The sequence below is a fragment of the Papaver somniferum genome, chromosome 3 (genome assembly GCF_003573695.1).
Source record: "Papaver somniferum cultivar HN1 chromosome 3, ASM357369v1, whole genome shotgun sequence".
NCBI classification, from domain to species: Eukaryota; Viridiplantae; Streptophyta; class Magnoliopsida; order Ranunculales; family Papaveraceae; genus Papaver; species Papaver somniferum.
This window is the reverse complement of record NC_039360.1, coordinates 222,793,461-222,806,561: the sequence shown is the minus strand read 5'-3', so window position 1 is coordinate 222,806,561 and position 13,101 is coordinate 222,793,461. Positions and strand designations below refer to the sequence as shown.

The window sequence follows — 13,101 nt, the reverse complement described above, 5'->3', positions numbered from 1 at the left end:
GTCCTATCATGTGAGCTTATTTCCAATATCGTTACGACTTCTGGATCCTCCTTCGTTAAAATGTTCAGTATCCTCATAATGAGCATCTTGATTACTTCATCGAGATGTTTAGTTAAATAATTGGTGAATAGGTTGGTTCCATCGTGTCCTCCGGTCGAATTCGGCAAGTGTTACTTTTCCTTCTAGTTAACTGCTTCAGACAGTTGGTGAAGGATAATGGTGAATCTGACAAGCGGAAGAAAAAAATGTCCGTAGCCCCTGGATGTACAGTTTGTCTTCTAAAGGTAGTTTCCTCATTGGGTTCTTCCTCAATATGAGTGTATTTATGTTGATTATCTTAGTCTAGGTCGGTTGTGTGCTTAAAGTTATGCATTGTAGGGTTCCCCCTAGTGTTTATCTGATGTTTGAGCAGGTTCGTGGTTTGGGTTGCATGCTTCGTATTACTGCTAAGTGGGTGTCTGCTACCTCGCTCCTGCTGTTACTGCTAGAGATGGAACTTTAGATGACTAGAGATAAATCAGTATCTGTAGAAAGTGAGTTTAAAATTTATTGGAAAAATGAGATTTCATGAAACAAATTCCACCAAGTTAATTCGAGATTTCATAATCTAAGTTAAAAGTAGACAACAAATATATGCAAAGTTCAAAGTAGATCATTGCAGAAAATATCAACATTCTTCTACTCATTCCTATTTAAAGAAATAAATGTTACTTGTATAGTAGTTGAAGAAGGAAAATGAGTTTAAAATTTATCTTCCATATCTTAAATATAATCGATTTGATGAATGTTGATACGGATGATCCAATCGATTTCTTTTATAATTAAAACATAAAACAAAACTAACAAAAATGACTTGAATAATGACCGACCGAGGGGGAAAGTTGACTTAAATTTACCTCTCAAGCTCAAGCCCTAAAAATTTGATGGAAGAAAATGATAAGAAAATAAATTATCTACATAGTGGACCATTAAAAATATAAAATTGTCGATATCACTGTAGTACAGTGGTAAAGTCATTGGAAAATGATACCAGTAACCTAAGTTCCAAACTCGCAACACCAATTCTTTATCAAAAAGAAAAAAACTAAACTAAACATATTTTATAGAAAATTCTATGAGTATCCTTGATTTTATGTGAGCGGATGTCCGACGAAATTTTTTTGGATCTCAAAAATTATATGCGCATCTATCCCATTATTGAATTTTCGGTTAGCTCGGATCTGTAGATTTTGGGTCATTTAAATGAAGCAGTGGTTGTATTAGACTGTGAATTTGAGGATAGGGAAACTTTTAGATTTCGTGAAAGTGTGAAACTAGTTAATTAAAGGCTGAACTAATTTCCCAAGTGAATTAATGGTAGGGGTGAGCATGGTCCACATTGGGCCATTTTTTATCTTCTCCGAATCCAATCGAATGTGTGATGTGTTTCAATTTTGACATCCACATCCAATCCAGCAATTGGTTGATTGGATGTGGATGATCTAGTAGATTTCTTCTATAATTAATATACAAAATAAAATATAAGAAAATAACATAAGATCCTTGTTAGAGCATTGCTCGGTCGAACTTGCATGCGTTGCTATCTCAAGCATGTTTGTCAATGTTAGTGATCAAAACTATGAGTCTTGATTTTTAGCCTATTTAGATGTCTCGGAACTAGGACATAGATTGTGTATTTGAGCTTTAGACTTCACGGCGTTCATCTCTTGAAGATAAAGAATTACTAATGGGAGCTTGTGGAACTTCATCGACAAAAGGTATGTGGAGACTTAAACTTATCTATCAATTGGAAAGTCTATTTCTACTCTATTGAGACATAAGTCGTGTTACGATGTAGTTTTCTATTATACACATTTGAGATTTCGAGCTGAGTTTATCTTGCTTATAAATTTCTCGGAATATGTGTTGGCAAGCTTTCGCTTCGGCCGAACTCATCTTACATTCGTGACAAAAGTCCGAATAAGATCGTATGAAAATTATCGAGTCACATCTTACATGGTTTGTGTGATACAATCATTTGGTGTTTTCTTGGAATGTTTCATTATGATAATTTCAATAACTTGAAAATCGCTTTGACGAAAAATAGTTTGTGAACAACAACTATATAACGTCCTCTAAGAAAGTTTCAATGATTTAAATAAAGAGTTTAGAATCATGTAACCATGTTTGGATATAAGCATAGTTTGTTAATCACATTAGTGTACAAGTCCAAAACCGGGAACCTGGAGTATGTGTACCCGTACACGTACTGGTGTTTACTGATGTCTGGGCAAGTATGCGTACCCGTACGCATACCGGCGGAAAGTTTACATCCGTAAAAATCTGCTGGAGTTTGGAATGTGTTGAAGTATGCGCACCTGTAGGCGTACTGGCATATCCAAACTCAAGTCCGGCTACTCAAGTATGCGTACCCGTTTGCATACTTGAGTGGGTTACTTTCTAAAATCGGTTGTGTACATGAACTTAAACATTTATATAATAAGGAATGCAATCTTTGCAAACCGTGGCTATAATGTTCATGAATTGATTCGAGTTAATCAAACCGATTTTTTTTCTGTTGTGTTCTTGTATACTTCTATAAGAATATAACAATTGAACGACTCTTTAACTAGTTTCATTTGAGTCATTTGAACTAGTTATGGATAAGATGAAGATGGTTGATATGAGAGTTATCATATGGATAACTTCAGTTGACCATTGTTGATCCAACATGGGTGTACACGTTTGGGTACGTTTCATAAACCTAAATGAGATTACATTTCATTTGTGTGTAACAATCGAAGTTCGATCTAACGGTTGAATGATATTATCTTGGTTGAAGCAGGTTTTTCATCTAACGGTGAATATTGAATACTTTGTTACCAAGGTAACTTGGATTGCAAACCCTGATTTGAAAACTATATAAATGAGAACTCTAGCAACTGGGAAACATAATCCCCACACCTCCTGTGTGTTATTAGTTGCATAAGCTAGAGTCGACTCTCCTTTAACCTTAGGTTTTCTTAAACCTTGTAGGTTAACGACTTGAAAGACTTCGTTGGGATTGTGAAGCCAGACCCAACTATTTCTCTTGTAGTTGCGTGTTCTGATCTTGCCCAATTCTATCGTTTGAGTACTGTCTTCTTTAAGATTTGCTCGAGAATAATTTCTCCGATAGGCAAGATAAAACATGATCACAAACATATTCGTCGCATCGTTTGTGATTCCACAATATCTAGTTTCGCCATCATACGATTTAGATTATTGTGAGGTGATTGATAATACTAAGCTGTTATTCGAGAATATATGTCTGGTTTATCAATTGGTTCCTGTTCACCTTGATTTATCAAAAGACGGAATAAAAACTCTTGGGTATTTCTATGGGAGACAGATTTATTCAATCCTATAGACTTTTTTGTGTGAGATAGATTTGTTTATCAAGTCTTCAACTTTGGGTCGTAGCAACTCTTGGTTGTGGGTGAGATCACCTAAGGGAATCAAGTGCGTAGTATCATGCTGGGATCAGAGACGTAAGGAGCGCAACTGTACCGTGAATCAGTGTGAGATTGATTAGGGTTCAACTACAGTCCAGTCTGAAGTTCATTGGTAGTAGGCTAGAGTCTGTAGAGGCTTAATACAGTGTGGTCTTCAATCTGGACTAGGTCCCGGGGTTTTCCTGCATTCGTGGTTTCCTTGTTAACAAATTTCTGGTGTATGTGTTATTTATTTTGCGCATTATATTTTGTTATATAATTGAAATATCACAGGTCGTGCGTTAAGATTAATCAATTAGAATATCCAACCTTTGGTTGTTGATTTACATTGATTAACACTTGAACATTGGACTTTGGTAACGTTCAAGTTAACTCCTCTTATATTCAATCGGGCTCACATATTTCTGTTTGTTGATTGCGGAATGAATTAAGAGTTAGAGATATTAAACTCTTTGATATACTTTTCTATAGTTGATTCTCTAGAAAGTGTATTGGAGTATGTCCTCTCAGATTGCCAAACGAATTGTTGGGTGTGGTTGTTAGACCCCCGCTTTTTTCAGTTGGTATCAGAGAAGGAAAACATGTTAAAGACCTTATAAGTATGTGTTTGTAGCGATCCGAGGATGGACGATATTGTCTCCAATAAACGCATCGCCAGAAATAAAAATTATGTTTCTAGAACGTCTATTAAAGAGAAAGATTCATCAATATCAAATATAGATGAACCTAGTGTTCCAATGAAACAGACAAGTGTTTCCCTGACTACCTTACTGATGAGTCTGACTCAGAAGTTGGAAGGAATACAACCAAAGAGATTTCAAAGATTCTAAAACTTCTTAGGATCCAGGATGATAATGTCAATCGGTTGAAACACAAAGTCAATGTCCTTTTTGGTATGATAAATGAGCGTGACTCTATTTGAAAAATCCTTAGCGAGGAAAACGCCTCTGTCTGTTCTACACAGAACCTTCATGAGGAAAAACTCATAGAGGATGCTTTGGAAACTGAACGTCTTTTGAGTAAATTCCCTATTTAAAGGAGGTTCCAAAGAGTCTGATATATCAACTACTTCTGATTTAACTGGAAATTTTTTTGGTTCAGAAACAAAATCAAAATCCTTTCCTATTAAAAAGGATGTGCTTGTGTCTTCCTCTAATCAAGGAATTTATACATCACATGGAACGAAGAAGTATCCCAATAATGGTGTTAAGATTGTTCCCTCTAATCACTTTCACGGTCAGAAAGTATGTCTCTTTTGTGATTCAAAAGTAAATATGGAACAAAAGAGGAATTCCAGGTTGAATGAAAAATGTAGCGTTGGTCTTCAACACACCTTAGATCTTATTATCAAAGGTGTACCTGACATTCGTATGTCTAAACCAATTGGTTTTATTACTTAACCTGTGTATTGTACCAGCAAAGTCAGTTCGATATGTTCCTCAAATGTTTAAAAGCAAAACAGTCTTCCTAAACCATTTCGTCGAAGAAGAACTCATGAATGTTCTTATGAGAAAAATGGAGATAATGTTGTTCTTGATGCGAAAAAGGTACCAGAAGAAGGAAGCGAAACAGGAGATTCAAAAGTCATCCTAAAAATGATAATAAAAGGATACAAAGAATTCCTCAACAGGATATCAATTCCCCTTGGTCAAATTCCTTCAGGTAAGAAAGGAAACTATGCGTCATGTATTGATAATAGTAAATTCTATGATAATTTTTCACATCATAACGGTTTTCCTTTAAATATTAAAAAGAAGTTTAACCGTAAACAACATTCATTAACGAGCTCAAGGCTCATACTTGTGTTAATTAATCAAAATGTTGAAACCTCACTCTCAAGAAAAATCCTGGAAGAGTGAGATGTATTCAGGTATACTTGATGGCAAAATGTTTTTCTTATTTTCCATGCTAATTTCTTATCGCTCTTAGCTGGATGATCTTTCACAAACATTTTTTTGCATAAGTATTTGTAATTGGTTTTGCAATTCTTTTGAAATTTCTTATGTCAACATTGCTAAGCTCTAAATTTTTCTCTTGTGAGAATAAAATTTGTTTGAGCCGAGTTCTGTGAGATTTACTCTCCTAGCAAATATTAGGTAAACTCTTTGTTTGCAATTTTTTCACACCTGGTATTTTCTTTAATAGGGGTAAAGTTTTTTTCGTGCATGTACCTACTTTGCATGGCAAGAACCAAACTGGGAAACCCTAAATTCTGCGAAACCTTATAAATACCAAAAACTTTTGTGAGAGTTCGCATACTTTTGTTTTTGCGTCTTTCTCAAGAATGGGGTCTCCCTCAAACTCTTGGAATCTACCATCTGATTCAATTGATGATTCTGTGTATTTGGAGTTTGTGTTAAATAAGAAAAGAACTCTTGCTAAAAGTGACGAACTCGAATCTTGAGAATGCTGAGATGGTTTCTGCTGAAGTGGTTCATGGTTTTCTCATTGATCTTGGGAAAACTCAACTGAAGCTTGAAGACCCTGTGAAGGATATTAATCTACATCTTACTGATTTGAAAAAGGTTAATTCTCGACCTTGTTTTCATGAAGTCACAGGTAAAGGAACTTCTCAATGAGGATATCTTCTCTGAAGTTACTTCTGATGTTGTCTGTCACAAGCTTGATGATGTCGTGGTCCATGAAGATTCCAGTCATGAACTCTGATTATTGTTTGTGATCAGTCTCTGGGTTTTAGAGTTGTCTTTAGTTTTTCTTCTTTATGTCTAGGAAACTTCTTATGAGAATTTTTATTCTTGTTTTTGTTTAGAAGGATTACTAGGATTTGGAATAACCATTATTGTGATTACACATAGCTAATTCCAAATGTTTTTTCATCTTCAATGTTTTTAGATTTATTTATTTAGATTCTAAATTATTTGGAAGATGATGTTTGCAATTTTAATCTTTATGGTTTTATATATTGCAAATTGTTATGGGATAAGTTGTTTACGTCCGCGAACCTTGACTCTCCCATACTTGTTCAAAAGTTATCTCTATTATATGTCGGTATGAAAGTATTGATAAAAGATAAAAAGAACTTTTGACAAACAAAAGTTATGCCTTTTATGTTATTATGCAAATATTAATATGAGAAAGGATGAAATTTTGTTTACAAGAATTGTTTATTTTATGTCATTGTGCAAATGGTGATGGAAAATAGAGTGATTTATTGTTTATTCCGCAGTATTTATCTTCCCGGATCCACATCTTTGCGTTTTTATTGTGTTGCTCCGTAAGTTCTCTTATGTCGAGCATGTGCAATTGAATTGATCATCTTGTGTGGATTCTATTGATTTTTTGGATACAAATTCATGTTTTCATGTGATTTGGTTATATCCAATGATATCCTTCTTTTCTTGTAAAAGCAATGTCGCTTTTGTTTTTCTCTCGGGAATGACATTTTACGGGGGAGAGTTCGTTTATGAACTTTTGCTTAATCGCCATATCTTTGTGGGGACTGCGGCTGTGGAATTTTTATAGGGGTAATCTTGTATCTTTATAAACTCCTTGATGAATGCATTTAGCTTTGGCTGTATGATTGCACTAAATTTGTTGGTAAGTTTGTTCTCTTTTGGTCATGAAGAATCTCTATGGAAATTTCATTTGGGTCCCACTAGTTTTCGTACCTTTGCCAATTTTATTGACAAAAAGAGGGAGAATTAATGTGTAGTTTCATATACAAATACATATGGTTTACGGATCATTATGTAAGAGGGAGTGGTTTTCATATTAAGATGATGTATTTGCTAAGGGGGAGTAATACATATCACCGTAGTATTATTGTCAAAGTTGTGATGCAATTGAACTTTGATGTTGTGTAATAATACTATGACACTGTATAACAATGATCGAGAGCATTTGTTTTCTCATTGTTATCGCTACGGATCCTCAACAACGATGATATTAAACTTACAAACTTTGAAATCATTGGAGTACTTGGAAGTGACGAAAATTTTGAGTAATGTTGAAGAAGCCAAGGATATCAAGCATTTGGATGAGAAGCTACAAAGTTTTTATTTATTTTGTAATCCATATGTATTGATAGTTTTGTTAGTAAAATTGACAAAGAGGGAGATTGTTAGAGCATTGCTCGGTCGAACTCGCATGAGTTGCTATCTCAAGCATGTTTGTCAATGTTAGTGATCAAAACTATGAGTCTTGATTTCTAGCCTATTTAGATGTCTCAGAACTAGGACATAGATTGTGTAGTCAGCTTTAGACTTCACGGCGTTCATCTCTTGAAGACGAAGAACTACTAAGGGGATCTTGTGGAACTTCATCGACAAAATGTATGTGGATACTGAAACTTATCTATCACTTGGAAAGTCTATTTCTACTCTATCTCCTATATTGAGACATAAGTCGTGTCACTATATAATTTTCTATTATACACATTTGAGATTTCGAGCTCGGTTTATCTCGCTTATATATTTCTCGGAATATGTATTGGCAAGCTTTCGCTTCGGCCAAATTCATGTTACATTCGTAACGAAAGTCCGAATAAGATCATATGAAAATTGACGAGTCACATCTTACATGGTTTATGTGATACAATCATCTGTTGTTGTTTTGGAATGTTGCATTATGATAATTTCAATAACTTGAAAATCGCTTTGACGAAAAATAGTTTGTGAACAACAACTATATAATGTCCTCTAAGAAAGTTTCAAATTGAAATAAAGAGTTTAGAATCATGTAACCATGTTTGGATATAAGCATAGTGTGTGAATCACATTAGTGTACAAGTCTAAAACCGGGAATCTGAAGTATGCTTACTCGTACTAGTACTGGTGGTTACTGATGTCTGGGCAAGTATGCGTACCCGTACGCATACCGGCGGAAAGTTCATGTTCGTGAAAATCTGCTGGAGTTTGGAATGTGTTGAAGTATGCGCACCTGTACGCGTACTGGCGTAACCAAACTCAAGTACGGCTACTCAAGTATGCATACCCTTTAGCGTACTTGAGTGGGTTACTTTCTAGAATCGGTTGTGTAAATGAACTTAAACATCTATATAATAAGGAATGAAATCTTTGCAAACTGTGGCTATAGTGTTCATGAATTGATTCGAGTGAATCAAACCGACTTTGTTTCGATTGATTTCTTGTATACTTCTATGAGAATATAGAAATTGAACAAATCTTTAACTAGTTTCATTTGAGTCATTTGAACTAGTTATGGATAAGATGAATATGGTTGATATGAGAGTTATCATATGGCTAACTTCGGTTGACCATTGTTGAGCCAACATGGGTGTACACGTTTGGGTACGGCTCATAAACCTAAATGAGGATACATTTCATTTATATGTAACAAGCTAAGTTCGATCTAACGGTTGAAAGATATTAGCTTAGTTGAATCAGGTTTTTCATCTAACGGTGAATATTGAATACTTTGTTACCAAGGTAACTTGGATTGCAAAACCTGATTTGAAAACTATATAAAGGAGAACTCTAGCAATTGGGAAACCTAATCCCCACACCCCCTGGGTGTTACTAGTTGGATAAGATAGAGTCGATTCTCCTTTAACCTTAGGTTTTCCTAAACCTTGTAGGTTAACGACTTGAAAGACTTCATTGGGATTTTGAAGCCATACCCAACTATTTCTCTTGTAGTTGCGTGTTCTGATCTTGCCCGATTCTATCGTTTGAGTACTATCTTCTCTAAGATTTGCTCGAGATTAATTTCTCCGATATGCAAGATAAAACGTGATCCCAAACATCTTCGTCTCATCGTTTGTGATTCCACAATATCTAGTTTCGCCATCATACGATTTATATTATTGTGAGGTAATTGATAATACTAAGTTGTTCTTCGGGAATATAAGTCTGGTTTATCAATTGGTTCTTGTCCACCTTGATTTATCAAAATACGGAACAAAAACTCTTGCGTATTTATGTGGGAGACAAATTTATTCAATCCTGTAGACTTTTCTGTGTGAAACAGATTTGTTTATCAAGTCTTCGACTTTGAGTCGTATCAACTCTTGGTTGTGGGTGAGATAAACTAAGGGAATCAAGTGCGTAGTATCCTGCTGGGATCAGATACGTAAGGAGCGCAATTGTACCTTGAATCAGTGTGCGATTAATTAGGGTTCAACTACAGTGCAGTCTGAAGTTCATTGGTAGCAGGCTAGAGTCTGTAACGGCTTAATACAGTGTGGTGTTCAATCTGGACTAGGTCCCGGGGTTTTTCTGCATTTGCGGTTTCCTCGTTAACAAAATTCTGGTGAGTGTGTTATTTCTTTTACGCATTATATTTTGTTATATAATTGAAATATCACAGGTTGTGCGTTAAGATCAATCAATTAGAATATCCAACCTTTGGTTGTTGATTTACATTGATTGACACTTGAACATTAGTCTTTGGTACCGTTCAAGTTAACTCCTTTTATATTCAATCGGGCTCGCAGATTTCTATTTGCTTATTTCGGATTGAATTAAGAGTTAGAGATATTAAACTCTTTGATATACTTTATCTAGATTGAGTCTGACTGTCTAGTTGATTCTCTAGAAAGTGTATTGGAGTATTTCCTCTAAGATTATCAAACGAATTGTTGGGTGTGTTGTTAGACCCCCGCTTTTTCAATCCCATTACCATTACCATGATTTCTACTACTAACTCAAACATACACAATTTTTACTAACATTTTTTTTACTCACTCTTCAATGCTAGTAAAGAAACTTATCCCGTCAAATACCGGTAAAGAAATCCATCATTCTCATTTATTAATAACGTTACTAAATTATCTAATATAATAATTTCAAAAAATTTATATACCGGTACTTCAGCATTAATGAAGAAGAAAACCATACTGTTAAATATACCATCATTCTCATTTATTATTAATTAATAACATTACTAAGTTATCTAAAATAATAATTTCAAAAAATTTATATACCGCTATTTCAACATTAGTTAAGAAAATAACCATATCAGTAAAAATAGTTATCAATTTAGGGAATATGGATGTCCAACAGATTTTTAACTTCAGAACCACATCTAACCCATTAGTTTGCAAATCAGACATCTACTTTTAAAAACCGAATGAGCTTGCTCGGATCCACGTATCCAACCCCAAATACTCAAACCTGGTTAATGGTTGATTATAATACTATACACGTGAAAGTAGGGGGAAGATTAATTTCCATTTAGAGCAAGGGATATGGGTAGTGTCACTCTTTCATTTGAAGGAGTGAACTATCAATTCGCTCTAATTAGAGGCTGCTATGGGTAGTTTTTACTCCACTTTCACCCCCAACACATTCATACACTCGTTCATGTGAACGAGTGGTTGGTAGTGTGACACTGGACGGGGGACTGCCCCTGTTTGAGAAAATAAAAAAAAATTACGTTGGACGGGGGATAACCCCTGTCTATATTGTTTTTTACTATCTTACGGGGATTTTCCCCCGTATATGCTTAAACTTAATTTTTAAAAGAATAACTTTTCCTTCCAATCATTATTTTATTATTCAATTTTGAAAATTTTTGTATAAACGGAGGATGGTCACCCGTGTAGTATCCTCTTTGATTTTGGCCATAGGAGCTTCACTATTTTTATTGGACGAGTACTCTTCATATGAAAGAGTTAGTCTTCAAATGGAAACTATCCATAACCCATGCTCTTAAAATCGTGTCTATAAGACAGTGTGGTCCAGCTAAATGGGCATGAGATCAGTGAAGTACATGATGTTGAATAAGAAACCTGTTTTGAGACATACTGAATTTTTTTGAGGCATACTTATTTATTGTCCCATCTAGGGTGGTTTTATAAGGGGTGTACAAAGGTAGTGCAATTACCTATATATTCTTAAACAATCTAATTACTAGAGTGCTTTTATCCTCAAAAACCTATTATCAAAAATCAAAATAACCTTTAAACTTAAACATCTTGGACTCCAATTCAATCGAGCAATTAATCAATCAAAGGAAACATGAATCGAAGTGAGCGATGTTGGAGTGCGAAATCCAAATCTCAATAGCTCTTAGATGTATTTTAGAATGCATTTTTAACAAACCCATCTTGTTTTTGATTGATTTTATTTTGTTTGATCGATAAAATATGATTTCAAAGATGAAATTAGGGTTTTCAAAAGATCAGTTCGGCTGATCTTGGAGTATCAATTTTGAGCTGAACCTAGTATATGATCTAGAGAAACATTATGTTCGGCTAATGTGATTTTGCTAGATTTTGTTCGAATCAACCGAACCTAAATTCGTCAGTTACAGAGTAAAGTTCGGCTGATAACTTGTCAGTGGAACCTCTGTTTTTTTGAAAATACACCTGGGTTCGGCTAACAACGATTTTGTTCGAATCAACCGAACCTAAATTCGTGAGTTATAGAGTAAAGTTCGGCTGATAACTTGTCAGTCGAACCTCTGAGTTTCGAAAATATACCTAGGTTCAGCTGACAAGTTATCAGCCGAATTGTTCATCTGGTCAGTAGATCTGGGTTTTAAAAATTCAATTTTTTGATAGATTCAACTTATTTAAAGGACATTAAACCTCGTATAGAAGTCTACCTCTGATTTGAATCACACATTTTGGTCACTTATAATCACTAAAATCTCAAAACCCAAGTTTTTTTTCACTTCTTCTTCTTCCTCTCAAAAATTCCAACTCTCTCACATAAATTTGATTTCTCTACTAATTTAATTTTTAATCAATCCTTAAAATTCCTAATTAATCAAATCTAAATAATCATTAACACTAATTATGTAAGGATAGTTATGTCATTACCAAAAAGGATGGATAATGGGTGATGTTGTTTTTTATTTAGTGTCCTTATTTTGGCATTATTTAGTATGCCTCAAAAAATCCAGTATGCCTCAAAACAGGTTTCTTGAATAATCCGTAATGAATCAACCAGGCCGTGTCGGTTGGTAGATAAGGTTTATTGATTTTGAAGAAGTTTAACTAAACAGTTTCTGAATTGAAACTGTCAAAAATGTTCCTTACACACAAGTCTAAGAAAATGGTGTCTTCTCACAATTGAATTGTCTTTGTGAGAATAAAGTTGTTCCTTGGTTTCTTTACGTGGTAGTGAACACTGCTCCAAGTTAAATAGGATGACATGTTGGATCAAAAAAAAATTTTGTCAAAGAAAGAAAGACATGAACACGTTTCGAACTCGGAAGTCCACACACTAATAGTGATGTTTAAGGTGCTGGCACTGTCAAATAGCTCCAGATGCCCAGGCTGTTATGACTATGTCGAGCCTTCTTTAGGACTAGATGACAACTTTTAATCCAACATAAATGGAGCGACCAATAATGACTCCATGGCCCAATGGATAAGGCGCTGGTCTACGAAACCAGAGATTCTGGGTTCGATCCCCAGTGAAGTCGTTTTTTATATTAATTTTTATACATTATTCACAATTCTGGTCCATTTTTTGAGTCAGAAATTTAGATCTCAGTCCCACATAAGATCCGCTATCTTTCTTTTTAAATTGTGAGATAGAGACAGGAGGACTTGGCTGGTGTTCTGCCAAACGAGATGCATCTCTTTAGTATGACTTTCCTGATCAACCACATGCGTTATGCACGGTGTCTACTGTGAGTTGGCTCAAGAAATTATTCATGAGTATATGAATTTTGCATCTGCTAGTCAAGAGCTCCT

General features: G+C 34.8%; 1 non-coding gene across 1 annotated transcript; it reads left to right on the top strand.

The window, feature by feature from the left end:
- The first annotated feature begins 12,754 nt into the window (after nt 1-12,754).
- Nucleotides 12,755-12,827, top strand: TRNAR-ACG. Its single transcript has one exon. It is a non-coding gene; the product is annotated as a tRNA-Arg (tRNA).
- The last annotated feature ends 274 nt before the right edge of the window (nt 12,828-13,101 follow it).